We start from the raw sequence: 22,803 nt of genomic DNA, 5'->3' as shown, positions 1-22,803 counted from the left end.
TTTTTTTTTTAAATCGGTCTCCCTTGCTCTTACTTATTCCTTTGGGTTCTGTGGTTTGGTATTTTTAAGTAGTAGAATATAATGGCATTGTTTCTATTTCTCAGTAAGCAGGAACATAATAACAACAGCAACGATGATGTAGTGTAAAGTGTTTCATGTCTAGTGCCTACAAATGAATTGGATTTAGGGTGCGCAGGATTCCCATCTTGCCCATGACAATGTATCATTTGATGAGGAATCCCCTGGAAATGTCACAAAATGTAAGGAAGGAACTGCTATACGGTGTGATCAGTGGGGAAGAATTTGATCTGTAAAATATATCATCTGTGTAAGATTATTTTAGTCTGTGTTTCAGACTATGGCAAAACTTAGAAAGTAAAAGCTGCTTTTCATTATCATTAAAGCAATATGGTAGGATCTTAAGAGCTAGACTGAAATGGTCATTTTTTTAGTAGCTCTTGAATCCACCCTGAGGTGTGAAATACACCTTCTAAACAGATGGCCAGAGATATTTTTCTGTATTCCCTGATTCATTCTGTGAACCTGTTATTGAGAATGAAAGCAGTGAGAAATCACAGCCAGAAATGAAGAGGCAGTCTCAGAGGCAGCTTGTCCTTGTGTGTAATAAAGCCATTGATGTGATGAGGATTCAGCAGCAGTGCACGTGTCATTCCAGCTACTTCATGTGCTCTTGCAGCAGACTGAGGCATAAGGCACTCAATTCACAGGACAATAATTTTTATGATGCTTTGGGATTTCATGCTCAAAGTCTAGTTAGTTGTTAGGTGATCTTCCCACCTTTATGACACCAGTGTGGCAGGATGGGTACAGAAGGGAGACATAGCCCAGTAGTTGCACATGAATTGAAGTATTCAGAGATGCCAGATGTTTACTGCAATAGGAGATGAAGGCATGTGCATAGCACCTGCAGCCTGCTTCCTGTATATCTGGTTGGTCCTGTTAAGCAATGAATCCATGTGTCAAAGGAGAACTTGTGCATACTAAGTCAGTCCCTGTCCTCTGTGTCCTTGAGGTCTAATGAATGCTTACATTGTGCAATGTTGTGAGCTGGGTCTGGAAAACCAACCGAGTCCAAATAGGGGGAAAAAAGCCTCAAAAGTTCCTTAATTGCAGCTCTTCTGAACTGATCCCTCGTAGTCCTTCTCTGTGACAGAGATGTCCCACTTGTCTCTGTGCTCCTTTACATCCCAAGAATTCTGCTAGACCCTTTCTCTGTTCAGCTGTTTATCAAATGCGCTCTGTCCATGCTATAAAACCAGTCTTTCTACCTAACGCGTTCTTGGTGTGGCAAAGCTCAGTGCAGAGCACAGAGAAGCCTTGAGCATGCTCTGGTTTAACTTTACTTTTCCATTCATTCACTCTTTTGGTGGCTCAGGGCCTGGTATTTGTCTCTGGTGCAAGGTGAGAAGTGGGTTAGTGTCTACCAAAAGGGAGAGAGTAAGGCTGCATAACTCAGTTTTCTCCTGTCACATCTGCATTTCATGCCCTGTCCCAGGGATCCCACATATCCCAGAGACATCACATCTTTCACTTTATTGACAAACAGAAGATCAGTAGGGACTAAAACTAGAGATGGTGGCTAATTGGTGACTGAAGTCCCTCTTTGATAAAAGAGATGCAAGGACAGGTTTGATGACACGTAGAATAACAATTGTTCCCTGGACTCTGTACTGACTTCTCATAATTAATCAATTGCTTTTTTTTGAATGGGTCTTCAAACAATGAATCCCAGGCTGTAGCAGTTAACACCTCCAAGATGTCTTTATTACATGCTGTGTTAAATATCAGTACTTCCTCATGAGTTCATTCATTTTGATTTCACAAAAATCACAGGTCTACATCCAGAAAAAAGTTAAGAGGGCTACACTGTAGCGGGTTTGTGTTTTTGTTTTGTTTTTGTTTTTTTTTTTTTTTCTGAGTTATCAGAAGGAGAAGCAAGGGCAAATGTAATGCTAATGCCTTTGTGTAACATACACAAGGAAACATTCCTAAACTGCCTGGAGTTGGGTTTTGCCTTGTGGTTATCACTAGCATGACTAAAGATCCTATTTAGGCATTTTTCCATGTATTGAAATATTGTTTCATGGCTCCTTTATTTCTCCCTGTTTTAATCCGTGACATAATTGAGTACAGGGTGTGCCAAAGATTTAAATCAACAGTCCAAAACAAATAATAAGGCTATCTGGTCAGATTCTATCATCAATTGTGTCAGATTTGTACAACCTGATTAAATCAGGGCATATTCAACACATTTAAATATCACATGGCCTGGCAGAGGGAGATATACCAGAAGGTCACAATTCATTTCCAACAAATAAAAACGTTCAGACCCATGAATAAAAGATAGACTTCATTAACAGAGATTCAGCTAGTCAACCCAATGCTATATAGCCAGCATCAAAAGAAATTCCTGGGAATGAGTTAATGAGTTTACCTTAAGTAGCTCCTGAATCTCTCCTGTTGCCCATTAATTATTTCTCTGTTTATCTGTCACTGTAGAATACTGCATGAAGAACTTATAGTGTAAGGCACAGATACTGCAAACCATAATGCAAGCATTCAGCTTTGCTTGTATGGGAAATCACAGGTATGAAGGTTTGTGGGATCATGATCAAAAATTACGATATTAAAATGAAGGAAAGAATGAAATATGGTATTATTCTTTCTGAACAAAGTCTGAAATATTGCAAAAAAAAAAAAACAAAAAAACCCAAGTTTTTATTTACTTTGCACATTAACACTTGTGTTTTAACTTTTGATTTGAGGAGGTGATATAAAAGTACCAGAAAATGTTTCTTTATTGGATTTCTACTGTGGTTCACACACTTGAATCAGAAGGTTGGTTAAATATAACGTATGCTTTTTCACTGTGGAAACTGTTACCAAACATGTCTTCTTGAGACAGTCCCTTTCCATCTTGTACTCATCATTCTGTAAGCCATTATTTTAACTTAAGCTTTTGTCCTTATTCTGGATAATTCGCTAGGTCTCTAAGGACATTCTCCCCTGACTTCCTTGTTGCTGCAAACAGATTTAGTACTGACAAGCAGAGTCCTGTGTAGGTGTGGGAAGACAGACACACCTCATACAGATAAAAAACAGAAGTTTTTATAGGCTAGGTTATGAGGTAGTAGGGGATCAGCTTGGGGGGGAAGGGGTCTTTTCTATTTGTTTTGAAAAAAAGATACAAAGAATCCTGCAGAGGTTTAAAGTAAGATAATATTTTTGCCAAAGTATTTACACAACGCTTGCATTTAAGAGCTGCATACTTTCTGCTCTAAATTATGACCATCAACTTTAGTTTCAGGAAAGCCCTCGGAAATGCCCACCAGACTATAACATTTTGAGAAGTTTCTCAGTTTCACCAAAAGAGAAATGTTCTCTGGGAATGTATTGACCTTGATCAAATTTGGCAGGAAAAAGTGCCTTCATAAATAGTTAGAAATGTATTTTATACTTTGTTATGGTAAAATAATGAATTGTTTTGAATTTCTGCTGTATTAAAACATTTTGTTCCTGTTGGCTTTCATGTTTATCTTACTGAAATTAAACATAATTTACCATCTGAAAAACTATTTTCATTCTGAATTGGACAAGAAGTGAGTGACCAAATTTTAGAGCTTCAAGAGAAATGGAAGCTCAGTTCTGCTGGAAAGCAGACTGGGCTTGGCAAGATAGATTTCTGAACTATTCAGTACTTGAAGCTTGTGACCACTTGCTTATGAAATCATCAGACTTTTGTGACTTACTTTGTAAATTCTATCCAAACAATTACAATCACAATTACCATGTGACTAATTTGTATATGCCATTACCACAGACAGAGACATGGAAGGTGATGCAGTTGCCTAAGAAAACAACCTCATTCCTGGAGTTTCTTTGTATGACATGTACAATGTGCAGAAGCAATCCCATAGACTTGCCTCCAGATTGTTGGATGATATTTCAGATTTAGTTGGGCAAAAAAATGTGGGCGATTTGTCTCCACCACTTATTTTTAAAGTACTACAAAGCAAATGAATGGATTTTTATTTGACTGACACAAGGGTAATGGAGAAGAGAGTGAAACTTTGCCACCATAAAAGGTCTTTCCTCCTAATTTTTCTCTAGCTATTTACAGGGAGTAAATTTAATTAAAAGTTTCAGGTCTTTCAATTTATTCTGTAACCACAAAACAAATATCAGCCAAAAAAAAACAACCAACCCAACAACAAAAAAACTCAACTAGACTGCTGCACTACTATTTTGTGTGTGGTTTTTGAATTTTAGGGTGATTCTGTACTTTGTGCATTCAGCGAAACCTAAAATGGCAACAAAAGTCAATGCTCCATCATCATACCTATTGCTCCCCAGAATTTGAGAAAGCATAGTTTTCTTCTCTAGACAAATCACCATGTTCTTCTTCAGTTCATCCATCTGCAGTCTGCTCCTTCTGCTTCACATTGGTGATGAATTATACTCTGCTTCCTCCATCTAATCCTTTTCATTTATTTATATTTTATGGAGGAAACATAAAAGAGTCCTCATAAAAATCCAACTGTTTTTGATAAACCTTGTCATGTGCAAATAATGGAGCCTTGTCAAGCATAAGCCTTGCTGGAAATTTATGCTTTCTAATAATAATAATGAGAGAGAATCAGGAACAAATAAGGAATATATTGAATTGGATTCAAAGCATGTTTATGGTTTTAAATTGGTGGCAATAAAGTATTTTATTTTTTTATCCAGAAATGTTTCTACATGTTAGTGTAATTCAAATACCATGTTGTGCTTGAACTTTGCAGTATTTAGCCTAGCAGAGCTATGAAAAGCATCTTGTACTACAGCACAGTAGAGCAGACTGACTTCTCTTTCCAAGGTTTTGTGGTGAGAGAGGAAAAGATATACCTGAGTTATTAATACAAAAAGAAATAAGCCAGAGTTTGGAGCAAAGAATCAAACTGGTGGTCAGCTGTGGCCTGTCTATGGGTTAACAAAACATGATAGGGACACACAGGTTAAAGAAACCTAATCAAAGGCAGATTTTTATTAGAATATTAGTTTTTATTTATCAACAAGCTTCTTTGGCCAGAGGCAACTTGTCAGAAGCAGAAATGTTTGTTGCTGCTGACTGCTAAAGCTATGGATAGCTGAAAAGGCATAGGGGCAACAATTCATACACAGGTAGCTAGTATCTAAAGGAAAATACGATAGCCTCTTGTTAAAGTCTTCAGCTTCTCTGCTTTATGACATTTTATTTCCTATTATAATTTTTGCTTTGAGAATAAGACTAAACAGAATGTTAATCATCTGCTGATGATACCAATTAGCATTTTATAGCACTTTGCAAATGTCAGTGAATGAAGGGGATCTCTCAGGAAGAAAACTTTGTGTTCAACTGGCAGATTTTAATCCAAACATACGAATCCTTTTAATGAAGAGGTTTCTTGGTAGCACAGCTAGTTCTGTGAATATATTGTCTGTGCATCTTCACAGAACTGTTATTTATGCTCCCATGAGTGTTACTCTTTACACAAAATACTTGTTTTATATCTTTTCAGAAACACGAATCTCTGTAATTCCCTTTCAAGTAACATATCCAAGCCGTCATGATGAACTACTGGTAGAATTAATGCTAGAAAATGAAGAAACAAAGAAGAAAAATGATTTTTTCAATTTAGAAACCTGGTTGCCTCATACTAGCTACTATGAAGAAAATTAACTCTATCCCAGCCAAAACCAGCACTCTCATGTAAGGCCTGTATTCAAAGTTGTGTTTTGCAAATATTGTAGGTTTCACTGAGACAGGCATGAAAAGAAAACTTGTTTTAACTTTCAGAGGATACTAATGTTTTAGTTTAGTTTAATTTTGGTGTAGAACAAACATTCTTTCTCCTTCTTCTCCTACCTCCTCATTTAAATCTTTCTTAGCAGGTTGGGCTGGAGCTCAGTCCTTGGAATTTTGACTTTGCAAGATAACACAGTCATTGCTGAACTGGGCAGTGGCCAATCAGCGAAAGAAATAAGTTAACAAGAAATCAGGCAGATCTGAGGGAACTGGTTCTTTAACACTTCATCAGTTATTGTTCTCCATAAAACAGTGTGATTCTAACTATCTCTGATAAAGATATTCTGTCATTGTTTTTTTCTTGCTCCATGTGGCACCAGTTGTGATGCATTATATGCGACCAGATGTCAGGGATGAGCCAATTGTTTTTGCAACGTTGTCACAAAATTTTGACCTTTACAAGAAGGATGCTGACAAAGGTCACAATTTAAGCCTCCTAGCTGACTTTACAAAGGAAAGTTCAAGTTTTGCAGGTATCAGCCTTTGTAATGATGTTAGTGACGAGCTTCCAACAACATGTGACTTATGATAGATCTGGTATTTTCTTTTTCAAAGGTTTGACATAGATATATGTATTATTCTCTTGCCAAGTCATCATCCATGGCATGTATAAATATAACTTTTAAATCACCTTCAGAACTGATTATGCCCTCCCCACCACTTTCCTTCCCACCACAAATCCCTAAAATAGCACACCAATGTTTAAATAGAACTTGGTATAGTTGGATGTTTCACAGTAGTATCATTTTCATAATCCTCAGGATGGATTTGCATTTCTCCTCTCCTGAATTACATCAGTAAAGTTGAAAATGAAATAGAGAAATGGTAGATTTTTTTCTGAAGTATTTTAGTCCAGGTATTCACAGTCTGACCCTTCAAGTCAGAAAGTGAATTGCCAACTGGGTATTTGACAACCGCCGTTTATCACTTGTGCATGATGGTACGTGAGGCATTAACTTAAGAAGAAGAATTGTAATTCTGAATGACCTGTGTGATTTGGTCAATGTATACAAGCTGTAGATTTCTTGCTGCAGAAGGAAATTCATCAAAAACAATAATTTGGACATGATCTTTTGTATCATGACAAATAGATTCTATATTTACATTCTCAATACACAGAATGGTGGCTTTTCTCAGAGATCAGAAAGAAGAAGCAAGCAGCATTGCTGGTTTTATTTCTGTTTTATTAATACATTATTTTTTGAACTATTGCTATCTATGATCTTATTTCTGATGATACTTGTGCATGGATGCACCAGCCCCTTCCCAGTGTCTAATGAACAGAATCTATGACATCCTAGGAACTGCATGAGTACTAAGGCTAAAACTAAAAATTTACAATTCAAAAACCTGTTGGGGTTTTCTTAATTTTTTTTTACCCTTCACTCAGGATGAGAATATGAATATACATATCTGTCACCTATATACATATATATTCCATAGTTTGGGGCTTGAATATTTTTTATTGTATAATTCTGAAATCTGATAAAGGTTTATTCCCACACACATAGACGACACTTAAAAAGACAAGTTGTATCAAGCTGCAAGGAGCAGCAGCTACCTTAATTTTATTCATGACTCATAACACGTTTAACATGGAACACCCCAACAACTAGAATTTAGTAGTATAATATAGTCTATATGTAGTAGTGCTACTTATGAGTCAGAAGAGCCTGTAAAAATATAATAATTAAAATTCCATATGAAAAAGTTAAATCTGTTAATTCTGAATCTGTGGGAACATCATATATTTTACTGAAATAGCAGTTTTGGAGCATTTTCTTCTTTCACCCCAGCACTCATTGCCTGTCATGGTGCTAGAAATGTTTGCTTAGAAAAGATTCTCTTCCACTTTGGCCTCAACTACATCCCCCCAGGCAGCCCAGGTTAAGCAGCACTACCCTGGACACCGGGGTTTAAAGCTCCTGTGTCTGTTTCAGGTGTTTGTGATCAAAAACTGGAAGTCAAATGAGAACTTCCCAAATGAAAGACTGGATGTTTTAAATAATTCTTTCAATGCTAAAGTTTATTCTTATGAGGTGTCTACACATAAGATTCAGGACATTAAATATGTTGATAATCTCATTAAAAAAAAAAATCCTTTGCTCATCTGTAAGGATTTGAACATTATGTCAAATGCCCAGTTTGGAATTAAAAATTATATTTTCTATACTACATATATTGTGCCTTTTTGTACAGCTGCAAATAAGATATGTTGCACTAATCAGGCCTGAGTAAGGTCAGAGTCTCTCAGCCTGAACCCTACTTTTTTTTTACCTCCTGCAATACTTGACTCTAACCATTCACGGAATGTATTCAGTTAGCATTTTTAATACTATGTGTGTCTTCTTCCATCATTCATAACACGAGATGATGAAAAACACCGTCACTAATTTTATGCAACTTAATGAAATTAAAAGCTTTTGGTATTGCTGTATTTTAAGTATAAATCTAACTAAACATGGTGTTGGAGAGAGGTGGACTACCTAGGTAAGTGCTGGAATAATTTATTAGGCGTAATCTATGGATGCCTGGTTTTGTTTCTTCATAAATACCATAAAAAAATTGCATGCATAGTCTTTAAGTGTCTGAGCTTGTAGTTTTCTACTGCCTTTATTCATTACTGAAGAAAAAGTAAAGGTAATGGAAAACAATCAATTGCAGTTAAACTGTAGATTTGTTTACCCATTATAGCAAAATGTTAACCTATGTAACATTTTAATGTCAAATTAACTTATGTCAGACACAGAATTTCAACATCTACACTGACAAATTTCAGAGAGCTCTACAAAATCTTATATATTCTTATATTTCAGTTTTATCCATCAACTTCTATGTGTTTTCTATAACCTGGATTGCTTGAGATCTGAAGGTCTGCTGTGTGCTTACACAGAAACATTTATATAAGTTAGGAAACATATGTAACTTTTTCTATTTCCCTTATGCATTATCATTTATGTATTCTGGTATTTACTTCTCCTAAATACATACCTTACCCCTTAAAAGCTTTGCTATTTCTACCTTTCATAATACGATATATGATATTCTCTCTGCTATTCCTTATTGCACTTCAAATGAATCGTCAATCATTTTTATAGTATTGGTCTTACTCTCATGAGTTAATTTTTGTATGAATCTTTTGTTCAGTTTATGCTATACAGTGTTTTTTTTTTTTTGGTACAAAGCAGCATATGGAAGACATGAAGAAGACATTTATTCATGAAAAGGCTAAGGGCCTTTTAATAGTGTTTCAGAACAGAGGATGATGTTAGTTTTCTTTACTCACTGCCTGATTACATTGCCTCTTTTATCTTGGAACTGGCTATTTAAAACTGTGTGCTCCTAATCTGTCCATGTTGCCCTGGACTTTATTGTATTGCATTTACAATTATTTTCCCTTCTTTCAACCAGCATTTAGCGTTATCATCATTCATTCAACTGGCATCATGTTTCTTAGAGGTTGTTTAGCATTTATAGGAAATCTTTTCCTCAATTAGCTCTACAGTTTTTCCCTTCCCAACCTCCTCCCCATTCACCCCTCCCCTTGTCTTCTCTTAATACATTTGAGATATAGAGCATCAACTCATTTTCCAGCACCTGCCTTGGTGTACTTTCTACCTCTGTGGGAAACCCAGGGACTGAGGTACTCACAGTGCTCCTGGTCTAGCATCAATGGCCATATGCAGGAGTAATATGAGTGCTTTGCAGATACTGCCTAGAGTAGCCCTGAAATCTGAGCCTATGCCAGCAAGAAAATCCACTGTTTTCTCTACCCAGGGTCCTATTCAGATCTCCCTAAATTAAGCTGAGAATGAATTTGTTTCTTTTGTATGTCTAAGACGGTCCTTTCTCTTTGGTTTGAATGCTAAAAAGTTTTGAAACAAGGTTGATAGTTTTGCCTAAGGCTGGGCTCCTGTGGACAGGCACAGTGCAGTCTTTCTTCCATGCTTCTGCACATGCATGATTTCAGTATGCTAATGCCATTATTGCTAGCATTGGCTCTGCAGCCCTATGCACAGCAAGTAGACCTTTTTAGCGCTCATTTATCTTCTAGCATTTTCCTTTTTCCCTCCATCGCTCCATCTCATTCAATTTCACCCAACATTTCCCCCTTTCTTACTGCTGGCAAGTAATTCACATAGTTATGCATCTTTGAAATGATGGAGTTTTCTGAGCAATCCCTTCTCTGCAACAGAAAACTTTAAAAACTTTCCTGATATTAAATGCTCAATCAAGTGCAGTTATCTCTTTTGGGCTGTGCAAACAGAAAAGAACATTTCTGGGGTAAAGAGTGTGGGGAAGGTTCTTTTTAATTCACTAGTTATTTCAAGGTACGATGGATGCAAAACACAAGAAATCTCATTTTGCCAAAATAACATATTTTAATTGCAATTATTATTTTCAGTTGGTGTTCTGAAAAGCGCTGAATTTTTAAGAACAGAGCTATTGAATGATAACTCCAGGAAAAACAACCTAAAGCAGCTTGACAGAAAGTTGAAGGAAACTCTTTATCCTGCTCTTCAGTTTTATTTTCAGTTTCTGGTTTTATTTTTATGCATCTGACGTATATTTCTTTTAGACATTATTCAGTTAAGAAAAAAAACTTCCAAGTCTTGTGAACAGTTGGTTTACGCCTAACTATTTTGAGAGGGTGTCCTCCAGTCAGCTTTTGGCAAAGCTCTCTAGACAGCATCATCCTATTTCTTAGTCAGCTTTGGCACTCTGGCCTGAAAAATCAAGGCAGTTCTTAGTATCACATCACTGTCATATTAAGGACTTTATAGGACATTAACAGGATGACTGAACTGCATTAATTTGCTGTGTTAACCAGCTCTCTTAGATTCCTTAGCTTTCTATTATATGCATTGTTGTGCTTGTTTTCAGAAAAGGAGCACCATTGTTTTCACGCTAGTACTGATAAACTGACTTGTGCAAGGTGAATTTTATGATTCTCAAAAAAGAGATACCAATAGCTAGTTTCAGGGAAAAGGCTACATCTGGCAGTTTTTGAAAATCAGGGTCTAGACTGAACCTCATATGTCAGATTAGATAGTTGAGGATTAAGTAAACCATTCTTCAAGGTAATACAATCCCTGTTTGCTGTTTCACCTGAATGTGTTTCTCATATCACAGTCCATTTTAAGTTGGGTGGTAGTATGTATTATCAAGAATGGATGGACAAAAGCTATTCTTACAATACTGTTAGGATCAGCTTTGGCTGATCCTAAATGTATTTTATATATATACAAAATATACCTGGCAGTATATTATTCCTTTGTGTTTTTGTGGGGAAGAGACAGTATTCAAAACCAAGGTCCAGAGAAAGACAGTGGGAGTATGTCATGCTTATTTGGGACATACTGGGAAACAGTAAGTGGGTCCACTGCAGTACTCTGCCTGTTAGCTGTATTACAGGCAAGTTTAATTTTCAGTACCTAAAGTGACTAGTTTTGAAAATTGTGATGTAGTAGATACAGCACTATCTTTTACCACTACAGTCGTGAGTTTACCTTTGAGTGCCAATGATGTTATTTTGTGTCTATGACCTAGTCAAAAGTAAGAATGACTTTATCAGCACTGCTGGAACTGCCTGACTGCCAGGGTTTCTGATGCTGACTTTGACACTGAATAACATTGTTCAGCAAGAGCTATTTCCTTAAGACTTCATTATAAAAGTGTTTGGGACATGGTGGTTTCTCTACTAGCATTTTGTAGTGAATACTCTTCATTGTGTCTTATCGATTTATCGCTACAGTTGACTTTTCCTTCTGAAATTCACTGTAGAATGTGCCAGAAGGAAAATTAAGCATGTAAAATTTACAACAAATATATGTAGAGAATGCTTAACTGCATAAGTACTGCCACCCATTCATCACTGATTATGTTCAGAGTACACTAGGACCAAGTATGACCCCTTTTATCTTTAAATATATTTCAAGAATCAGTTTGAAGACACTTTAAAACATGTCCATTTTGTCTTGCCCCTGCTGCCTTATTCGCTACATCTAGATAATGGGCTGCCTGAGTCAGTGTCTTGACTGTTTTCTCAGGTTCCTGTTGTGCACTTTGGTTATCTGCTAGGCTGGGTGTGTTGTATTGGCAAAGATCTGGACTGTGTGCTCTGCAGGGTAAGAACATAATCAACACACTGCATATTCTTTAGTTTATGAATTATATTTTAATTGAAATATATAGTATGAAATCTCTATTTTTGTGATACATGGTTTTATCCAGTAGGCAGATAATGACGGCATGTAGAAACGTGGTGGTTTTATATGGATAACTAAATACTAAAAACCCCAAAACTTAAACTTGTCAGTCGATGGAATTCATACTCAAAGAATCAGATCTCATATTGGCTAATATTTTAATTTATACAAATATATATATATTATATATATACACAATACTTTATATATATATTATATATATATACACACTAATTTATACAATGAAGTACTTTAATATTCATGCACTATATACTCTGAAGTATTTAGTAAACTGATAGAGGTCTTGGGTTATTTTATTTCATGTGACGATGCTGAGAGTAAATCATGATATTGCTCCTAACATATCAGGCTGTTGTTTTTGCAACTTCAAAATATAAAGAATTACCCTCCAGAAGTACTTAATTAGTGGACAGATACAAGTTCCAAGACTAAGCTCATAATTTTTTTTGGTGTTCCTGGAGTATCTTGAACTTAGAGTAAGAGCAGAATTTCTTGTTTCTAGCATAGTTCATATTAGTTTATTTTCAGCAGCAGTTTGTTGTTTCCTTTTTTTTAATTTTTATATTATTGGACCTGGAGACTCACTAAATAATTCAATGTGAAAACCTGCTCATGATTCACGATCCTCTGTGAATGAAGCTTATAGAACCAGAAAAGATACCTTTATTAATTTTTTTTTTTTTTTAAGCCAAGTGATATTATTGAAATCAGAGAGGTGCATTCAAGCATTAATAAGGCACCTTTTTTATTTTTCCCCAAAATAAAATATGGTTTTGCTTCAGAAGCATTGGCTCTTTCTGAATTGCAGTTTGCCAAAAAGGCAACACCCAAATTAAGAAAAAGTGGGTGGTTTAGGCCATGTGTCTTCTTGGGAGCAGTCTCAGCACTGAGCTATAGCTGAGCATCCTCACAGACTTTTGTATGTCAGAGAGCAAAGCTGCATCGGAGAGTATGCTAGCAATGGGGCTGACCAGTGATCCAGTGCTTGAGATTCCTTCCTCTTGCTTTTTTGTTTACTTGTATAAACACAGGTTTTCAGTTTGGATGCAGACAGTGGCTGTAGTATGATTTACCCCAATATCACTTAGGGCAATCCCCTGACTACTGAAGTTGAACGTCACCACCACTTGGAAGGAGGAGGGCATTTAGTTTCTATTATATGTTCCCTGACCTTTCACCTCTAGGCCTGCACCTTCATGCTTCTCTTTTTTGGCATCTGCATCCTCCAGCTTCCAGGAAGCTCACTTACTGGAAGTAAGCTGTTCACTTATCCCACTGATTTTGTCTGTTATTTTTCCTTACCCCAAAACCCTACAGAAGCAGAAATAAGGAACCCACTGGACTTTGTAGAACTTTAGATCTTCCCAGTGATTAGCTGTGTTTAAAAGCACACAAAGCACCATAAAACACAATCTGTTATTCTTATTTTAGAAGATTACAGTGCTCTCTTACTGAGTGGTACATGAAGCCCTCATGATTGACTTCTATATTAGCATGGGAAATAGGCCTTCATTTATTCCAGTGGAAGTCAGCAAAATGGTATCAAAAAGAGAGGCTGAGAAAGATGAGTCAACTTCCATCAACAAGTGCTTGGGGAATTAAAACAATATTTTACAACTGCAGATAATCAGTTATGACTTCATTAGAAACCACATAGGTAGCTGAACGTGCATATATGGTGTCAAAGGTAATATAGAGATTTTTCAGGTATCCTGAAGTTATTTCATGACTAGAACATTTACTGAAATAGTCCAATTACTCTAATTTTGTTCCAATAGACATGTAAGTACTTTAAGATTATTTTTCTAGATGGGTTGTGCATGATTTTCAAGTAACTATTACACTAACATCTCTAAAATGTACATTTCAGGTTTGTTATTGCTCACTGAATAAAGAATTTTGGATTTGAAAGTGTTTCTGTTACAATTTTGTAGATCTACAGGTCAGCATGTGTGGTACACAAGGGCTATCTTAGGCCTTGAAAAGCAGTGTATGCTAATTCCCAAGTAAGTGAATTCATCCTAAGTTTGATACATCCTCAAATTTTATTTTTCCTCTTTCAAGACAACTTTGGAGCAATGTGTAACTGTAGTTGCTTCAATACTTAATTAAGCATCAGATCAAAAAGAGAAGGAAAACAGATCTAAGGACACCATACTATTATTTGACACTTTGAATAGATAAGTGTAAAATCTAAAGAACTTACGGCAAAAGACCACTATCAGACTAAAGCAGGAACATAAAAATATACAAGTCTATCTGAGTTGTGCTGCTAAATGAGCTTGAGGGAATGTGTATTATGTCATGACAACTGACAGCTTTAAGTAGACAGGAAAACTCAAGCACCTTTTCTCTGATAGCAGTTTATGCATTGATAGTCTTTACTGACCTGATCTAAAGAATAATAAATGCTTCAGTTCCTTAGTTTGTCCATATTACTTTTTTGGGTTGATTTTTTTTTTTATTTCCTTTTCCTTTTTAGTGACAGATTCCTCAGATAATTAAGTAAAAAAAAAAAAAAATCCAGCCTTTCAAACTGTACTAAAGGGTTGTTTGAGACAGCTGGCAGCATGACACCTTCTAAGTGCCCTTGGTTTAAAGTATAGGTTAAGAAAGGCCAGACACTTCATAAGGCATTGTGAAGTGATGACTCTGTTAGCACTGATGCTGAAGGGATGCAGAGCAGCTATTCTTATCAAGGTGGAACACCACTGTTCAAAAGATGCAAAAGAAACAGGTACGTGCAAACCCCAGGGTTATATACCCTTCCTTAACACTGCACCTCCAGCACACAGCCTAGGTGCTTCCTGCTCAAAACACATTATTTTGTGCAGTAACAAGCAGCAGAAGCTTTAAATAAGAAACAAACTTTCTAGGAATTCCAAGTTAACTTGGGAACTAAATAAATGTGAGTGGTTGTCCTGCAAGCAGCCCCTTCAAGTTGGTTTGACTGTTCAGCTATTGATCAAGAGCTCATACAAATGCTAGACCAAAAGACTTGCTTTCTCCAAGTCCTAACATGCTAAGGCTTTTAGGCCAAATTCCAAAGGACACTATGACAGTCATGCTGACTTCAGGAAAGCCAAATATTTACTGGTGATTTCACTACCTTTACTGCATGTAAAATGGTAAGGAACTGGATGTTCTCTGTAACATGTACTTCTATTTTTTATTTTTTATAAAATTAATCTCCTCCAATAAATAAACAAAATACTCTGAAGTAATTTTAAAAATATTATTTATTATTTGACAAGTTCCTTTGAATTAATTGCATAAGAGCCACAACATGAAACAAATGCAGATATTAAAACACATCATAAGCTTCTTGTGTTAGCTTAATTTAGTTTCTTTGTTTACAAAATAAACATCAATATAAATATTTAATACTGTAGCTGCACTAAGAAAAAGGACAAACTATTATTACTGTGAGAATGCTGAGCACAGTGGAAACTGTCTTTTAAATTACAACTTTTTCTTAGCTTGGGCTAGAGCCTTTTTTCATAAAGGAAAAAGTCATAGTGCATTAATGTCAAATATCCACCAGGAAATAAAATCTAAAAGCAACTCAGAGAAGCACATTGCTCTGAGAAAGATGGCTTTGCATTTGTGCTATGTTTATAATAAGCACAATACCAATATCTTGAAAATAACAGTAAATATTTAACCTAAGGAATATTTCATATGATTGCAATAAATGTTTAATACAGTGTAACTTTACAGTACTTCAGAAACATATTGCTGCAAATATTTATCTCAAATTTTAATTAAATACATGTATAATCTATGAAATAAAATACCTTACAGCCTTGATTTAGCAAGCTGCTCTGCAGAAATGCAGAGGTATGTCCTCACGCAGCTGTTCTCCGTGTCAGAGCCCAAGACTATATTTGAACTCCCAGCCCTTACCCTGCCTGCAGATCTGTCAGTGCCGGAATTATCCCTCTTCTAACTTCTCATATACAAATTTGCTTACTAACAAAATCAGAGTCCAAGGCACACAATGCTCTACAGACTTAGGACCGTAACCTTTGTCTAGCAGGTCTTGCAGTTAGATGATACCTTCTGCTCCCACAGCCAACCAAAATGGAATCATAATTGTATTAGCCTCAGGAAACATCCTCCTTCTGGATTGCTTCCAGTATGCTGAATATCCAGCCTTCCTTTCCAAGGTTTCACTATATGTGAAACAAAATAAACATCCTTTCTTCTGCTGGTACAGGAGTAAATTTAATTTCATTCACTGTACTGGAAATAATAGAGGGTACATTGAAACCAGAGAAGGGCTACTACAAATGTTTGTAGGCCAATGTGGGGAGAAGTTTCTAGCTAATAAACTCTATAGCATGAGCACGTGGCCTCGTGAGGTCTCCAGTAATGTAAAATTTCTGACCATCTTGTATACCTCTTTAGTACATCCTCACATCCTAAGGTCACCTAAACTCACCTATTTTTCCCAGATTGGATAAGTTACTAGAAGTAATATAAGTCAGCCTTATATTTACTTATTTTGTCTGGAATGTCATTGTTTTTTAAAACCACAGGTGAGGGATTATTTTCCTACAGATTTTTTCCTGATTCTAAACTACTTCTCACAACTTCTGAAATGCTTTCTAGTAGTGCGCTATTGCTGCAGGTCTGGAATTAAATGCTGCTAAGACACCACTTTGTCACATGGATGAGTGCAGCTTGCTTTAAAAGGAATCGTTTATTTGGTAATTCAAACACTGAGCAATAGGACAACACAGGACAATAATTAAAAAATGCCGCTTTAATGTTGTTGTAGATATAGATTCTGTATTTCTGGAAATAGTATGTTAGCAAAGCGATGAATGTTTCCTTCTTTATGTAACTAATAGTGCAGTAGTCTGTGGTCTCTTTGACCTCTGTTGGAATGATGTTCAGTGTAAAAAGCATGCTTTTGGGGGAGAGGGAGAAAAAATTAAGCAGGGAAGAAATTACCTGCAGTTTGAGTCAGTTTTCTGCTTTATCTTTTGGAATCCATAACTTCATTTCATGTTCCCGTTTTTGTGAAACGGGATATGTAAACAAGCAAAGAAACAAAATGTTGGTGGTTTATGTTTTCATCCATTTTCTTCAAGTCCCCATTATTAGATTAACATTTGCAAAACTTTGTTACTCCTTTTGCTCTTTCTAATGCTGGAAAGACACAAAGACTGAAAAGTTGAAAATATAGGACTAATTCTTTTCATTTGCCACCTCTCATAGTGCTGTGACTATAATTTTTTCTTCTAAATTGCTTCTACTCAGTGTAGAAATAGGCCCTCAGATGAAATAGAATTGAAATGTTATAGTAGTAGCAGAAGATTTCTGATGCTTCAAGGATACTGCGGAAGGCAGTAGTCAGATTAGTAAAAGTGGGCAAAGGTTATGATGAAATAATAATGATAGGCAGAGCATCTTATTTTCCTGGATTCCTCATGTAATATAGTTAATGATTGTTATCTAACCAGAGACAGTCAGGAACGGGTACTGAGTCATGTAATTAGTGTATTTGAATGCATAAGTTCACAAGTTAAGTAAACCTGCTCAGCCAACCCATGAAGCTGGCCATCAGCAGCCTTTGTTTGCACTGAAGGAATACAGTGCCAGGGACCATTAGCAACAACAGTGCCCCAGATCCTGTAAACAGTAATCATCTGAACAATTTTCTAATGAGCTCACCTAAGTGTGGCAAGGAGAGGAGAATGGGTCCTTTTACAGTTTTAGGAAGCTGCAGGTTTGCACTGATTTCAGTGTGTTTTGGATGAATTTCCAGGGCTCCACATAGGGAAAGTGAATGATGCTGTAAGAAGAAGAATGGATGTATTTCAAGGAAGACCATCTGCATGTTTTGTGGCTAGTAAGTAGAGGTGACCATGGCTTCTTTTTTCTTCAGCCATAAACGTAGCTGAGCATGTTGTGAGACAGGTAAGGTGGTGCGAGAGCGGAGTATGAAGGTTTAGCATTTCAGCTACAGTTCGTGTGGTCTGAAAATAACCTTAAGCAAAAAATCCAAGGAATAGTTTTCAGTCTTTAAGGCTTTACATGACAACACTACATTTTGTTCTCTTTGAAATAAACTGATTTTTAAAGCTGATTTTGGCAGGACAAATTAGGATGTTAGGAACCTGCATGGTCACTGGACAGAGCATAACCTCCCCCAGCATTTCCTTGCACAAACAGCCTCTCTGTTTCTCCGGCTTCTGTTTCCTATTCTTTATAATCTGCACTGAAAGATACCTACCCATTAAAGTTCCTTTCAAACTGATGACTATTTTGAAGCACCCCATCCTGAAAGGACCATCCTCTATAATTGCTTTTCAATCTGCACCATTTATTAGTTGCCCATTTGAGCAATCATCAGCAAGTACATGCTACAAGTAAAGGCATTTTTGAAGCCAAATTTTGATAGTGCTGAATGGGGAGACCTTAAAAAATGCCTGTGTTATGTGATGTGCTTAATAAAGAATCAAGTATTAAGAGAGACAGCAGGACACTGTACGCACAGAAAAGATTTGCATCACAGCTTGATATACCTGGATGTTTCTCAGGTTGAAAAATAACATTGCTGCAGTTTGGACCATTAGTTATTCCTTGCTGAGCTCTGTACTCTTTTTGTGGGGCATACTTTGATAGAAACATTCCTTTCTTTTCAGCTGCGCAATGTTTGTCATAACAGAATAGGATGTTGTAGGATGTTGTGAAACTTAAAAATGACACTGTCAAGTTGATAATTTTTTAAAAGGCCCTTTTACTCCTTGTATAAAAGGATAACCTTTGAAAATGTAACAGTGAAAGCAACTGAATGGCTTTTTAGAAGACAAAATTGGTTTAGATTTTTTCAGATGACCCAGTGATCTGCTGTTGTTTGTGTCCTGTCATTTAGAGCTTCTGTCCCTCAGCAGACTTTGTTTTCCTCCAGCCTGGCTCAGTGATTGTAGTGGTATGTTACAGTAGACCTTTCTGCATGTCCACTTTTCAGAGTGACGCTATGCTTTCTCTCTATTGCTTATGAGACTGGCATTTTCCAAACTGCAGTACATTGTGAAAAGGCATCAAACAAGTCACCATTATACCTGCAGTATCAAACCAATGCTAAATGCAGTTGGAAGGGAATGACATTCATTATTGTGAAGATTATAAGAGGCACATTTATAAGAAAGGCATTTTCTCTAAACAATTAGGTGGGTGGCCTACACCCATTCTACCTATGAAAAGCAGAGAATTTGGCTTTACTTCCTTGTGTTTATATAGACGTAGGTGGCAATCTCACTAACAAATACAGGGAAAATGTTTGCAAGACAGTGATACTTTGTTCTATGTCTGCCCATAGTTTCCATACAGAATAATTTCTGGAGAAACTATCTTTATCTGAGCAATGTTTAGAAATCTGTGGAGAGTCCATTGTACGAGCCTGAGGAAAATCTGCATAGAACATTACAGACCCACATGTACACTCTGAAATGCTATGACTGTGACGCACACATAGAAATTAAATCTTTCATTGCTCCCTAACCCCCTGCTCCCCAAGATCTGTCTCACTCACTTTAGAGCACTGGGAGGAGAATCCTGAGACCTTCCACCCACAAAACTGGGTTGATGTGAGAGAGCTGGTGAGACTGCTCTTCAGCTGGGTCCATGTCACCTTTGCCAGCAGAATCCCAGCAAAGTAGTACAGACCCAACCAGCCTGCTTGAACTGAGCCTGCTCTACTATTGTGTGACCTCATATCCAAAAGATGTCCCTGACATGATAGGCGGTAGGAAAGAAGATGCTTGAAAGACCTGCAAAAGAGGCAGCAGCTGTGGATAAACACACAGACACGCTTAATGTCAACAGGAACCGCTTATGGCCAAGCGCTTTTGAAAATTTGTTATGCTGCTGTAAGATGGCTGAATAGGTGCCAGACTCTCCGGAAAATCAGGACTTCATTGTGAGGGCTGAGCACTTCTGAAAGGCAGCCTGCAGAACAGTTGCAGATGGCCTGGCCCCCTCTCAACAGGCACACATCACGATGTTGAGAGCAGCAAGCAGGATTGGGCTCATGGGTTGCAGGGGATGAGAGGCAGGCACTAGATGCCAAAGGAGTGGCTGTGAGGTTCAGCAGCTGTCCCATTCTCCATGTCAGGATAGTGCTTTCTCTTTGATCAAAGTACTGAACTTCTCTTTCTCTAATTGTATTTGCAATGTGTTGATTATCATAGTCAATCTTACACTTTTATTTGAGGGTTGTATACTTCTGTTGTTGGAAATTGTGCTTGCTGCTGGCTGAGGAAGAGAATTAAAACTCAGAATTAACCACAGCCACCTGAGATTACTCAAAATCCCCAAAGAGAGAACTCAGCTGTAATCTCAAATCTCTTGTTCCCAAAGAAAACAATCCACCTGATCCCAAAATTCTTTAGGTTAGCAAAAGCATATTCTGCCCCCCCCCCCTTTTTTTTTTTTTTTGAGACAATTATATGAGACAACTTATTGATTGCCTCAGCCCTTCCTCCCCCTACCTGAATCCTTAGGGGTATGCTGTACTATTTCAGATGCTATAAATCTTATAAATGTGTTTTGCTTTATTTATTTCCTTTAGGAAAAACAAAAACATGTTAAGCTTGTGACATGTTCTACATGTATAGTTGTTGTCACCCAAGTAACCTTAAAACTGAACCTAATTGGGAAACAGAAACAAAAATTGGGTCTGTTCAGCTTCCTGCTTCCTCAAGAGTAAATCACTCCGGCACGCAGGGAAAACATAGCTGGAAGTGAGATCAATATCTTATACAAAAGGTTTGTAAATATGGACACAGGGAAGCTAGTGTAATGAGGCCATTGCATACTGTGGGTGTCATTGTGGACAGTTACAGGTACAGTCTGGAAACCTAGTTTCAATAGTAAGGGCAACCAGTAATATTATTGTTATTGAAAGAAATGCAAGTATATTGCCTTGCCACAGAACTGAATAGAGACCTCATGCGATCACAGGAGAAGTGGTGACTAAAAAATTGTAAGAATAATGAAGTCAAGTGGTTTAGCAGCACATTAGCTGTGGGAGAGCATGCTTCTACCATACTTCTATCACACAGAAAACATATCCTCATACCTGAACTTTAATACTACTAACCCAACAAGTTCTGTGGTTTTGGATAAACCACATGCATTCCAAATGGTTTTATAACACAGAGTATTTTGCAATAATTTCATATAAAAGAAATTAAATACAGAAAGGACATCAAGAGTATTGAAGCGATGGGATTTTGAAGAGATTGACACAAATTAAGTTGAAAATCTTAATTAAGACAGCTATACTCTTCATTTGAATAGTCAACTAGGTTAAAGAAAGGAAGAAATTTAAAGAGCAATAAATTTTGAGGATTTTCACTCTTTTATTGTATAAATGAATTTAAGTGTATATGTTAAATTTGTGCAAGATCATGCTGGTAAGTATGAGCTGACTCACTGTCACTCAACATTTTTATTGCTTGTAGTAGACATACTACAACATGGAAGTTGGTGGTTTCAGAGGTAAAGGCTGTGTGGTTTCAGAAGGACAAGCCACCAGTCCAGTGGTTAATAGAAGGGAAACGATGAATTTCATATCAGAGCTAATCACATAGGGAGCTACTCCATTGCAGAGTGCTGCTCTGACATGTTCATTTATGGAATATCTTCCTAAGGAGATCATTTTATGCAGTGACATCTAATTCAGCGGAGATCCTGATCTCTGGAGCTTGCAGATTATGGAAAAGGATCAGAAAAGAATTAATTTTACTGAGCCATTATGTGCTATTTCTATCACCAAACTCTACTAACAGCAGAGAATATGCTATAGTAAGCTGCTACGTAGCTGAAATAGGGGTGCAATATTTACAGTTTTATCAAATTGGAAACATTGAAAAGCCTAAAATAATTTGCCAAAAATGACCTACTGACCTTTCTGGCCAGTTTTATTATAAAGCAGACATTAAAACCAGATTATATCTGTCTTTTTCAGGTACTCTTTTGTTGCCCATGGCAGTCTCTTCACATATAAAAATCTGCTTTTTTAAACCTTGATGTAACAAAGATAATTTCTGCTATTTTAAGATTAATCCCCAAGACCCCAGATGCCATGGCAAAGTGGGGTTTTACAGATGACTGGTGAATTTACCTTGCATCAGAACTGAAAAGACTACTGTTTTACATGCTTTTCACACTAAAGACAAGATCCTTAATATGACAAGTTGTGTCATGCACGTAGTTGTTTATTTTGTTGCCTAAGTTTTTTGAAAAATGTTTTAACCTTACCTTGTGTTACCCTTCAACAGCAGTTAATCATAATAGCAGGATCATCACTCTGTGTAAGCAGAAAAGAAGCATTGTTCCTGATTGCAGCTCTAATGATTCAAAGGGTGTAATCTCATAATTAAGTATGCATTTAAAAGTTGTTTACTTCACTTGACTTCCACAGGATTCAAGGAAGCCAGTTACTATGGGTTAGTGTTTACATCTGCTGATGGTATACTTTAAAATTCTACCCTAGCTGTCCCCATCTAACGTCCTTGTGACTTGGGCATAATTAAACTTTGGAAGAATTTGGAATCCATCTGAACTGACATTTAACGGTTATCACCTAGGCATAATCTTCAGTTCCAGCAAGCAACCTGGATTCAACAGCCACAGAGACCTTACGTATTTTTCAAACCCACAGTTTATACAGAGATTTTTATGTTTAGATATCACTCTCAAGCAACT

This window comes from Pezoporus wallicus, unplaced genomic scaffold (genome assembly GCF_028554395.1).
Source record: "Pezoporus wallicus isolate ANWC-B61680 ecotype Strahan unplaced genomic scaffold, APGP_CSIRO_Pwel_v1 contig_360, whole genome shotgun sequence".
Lineage (NCBI taxonomy): Eukaryota > Metazoa > Chordata > Aves > Psittaciformes > Psittacidae > Pezoporus > Pezoporus wallicus.
Note: the sequence above shows the minus strand (reverse complement) of the source record.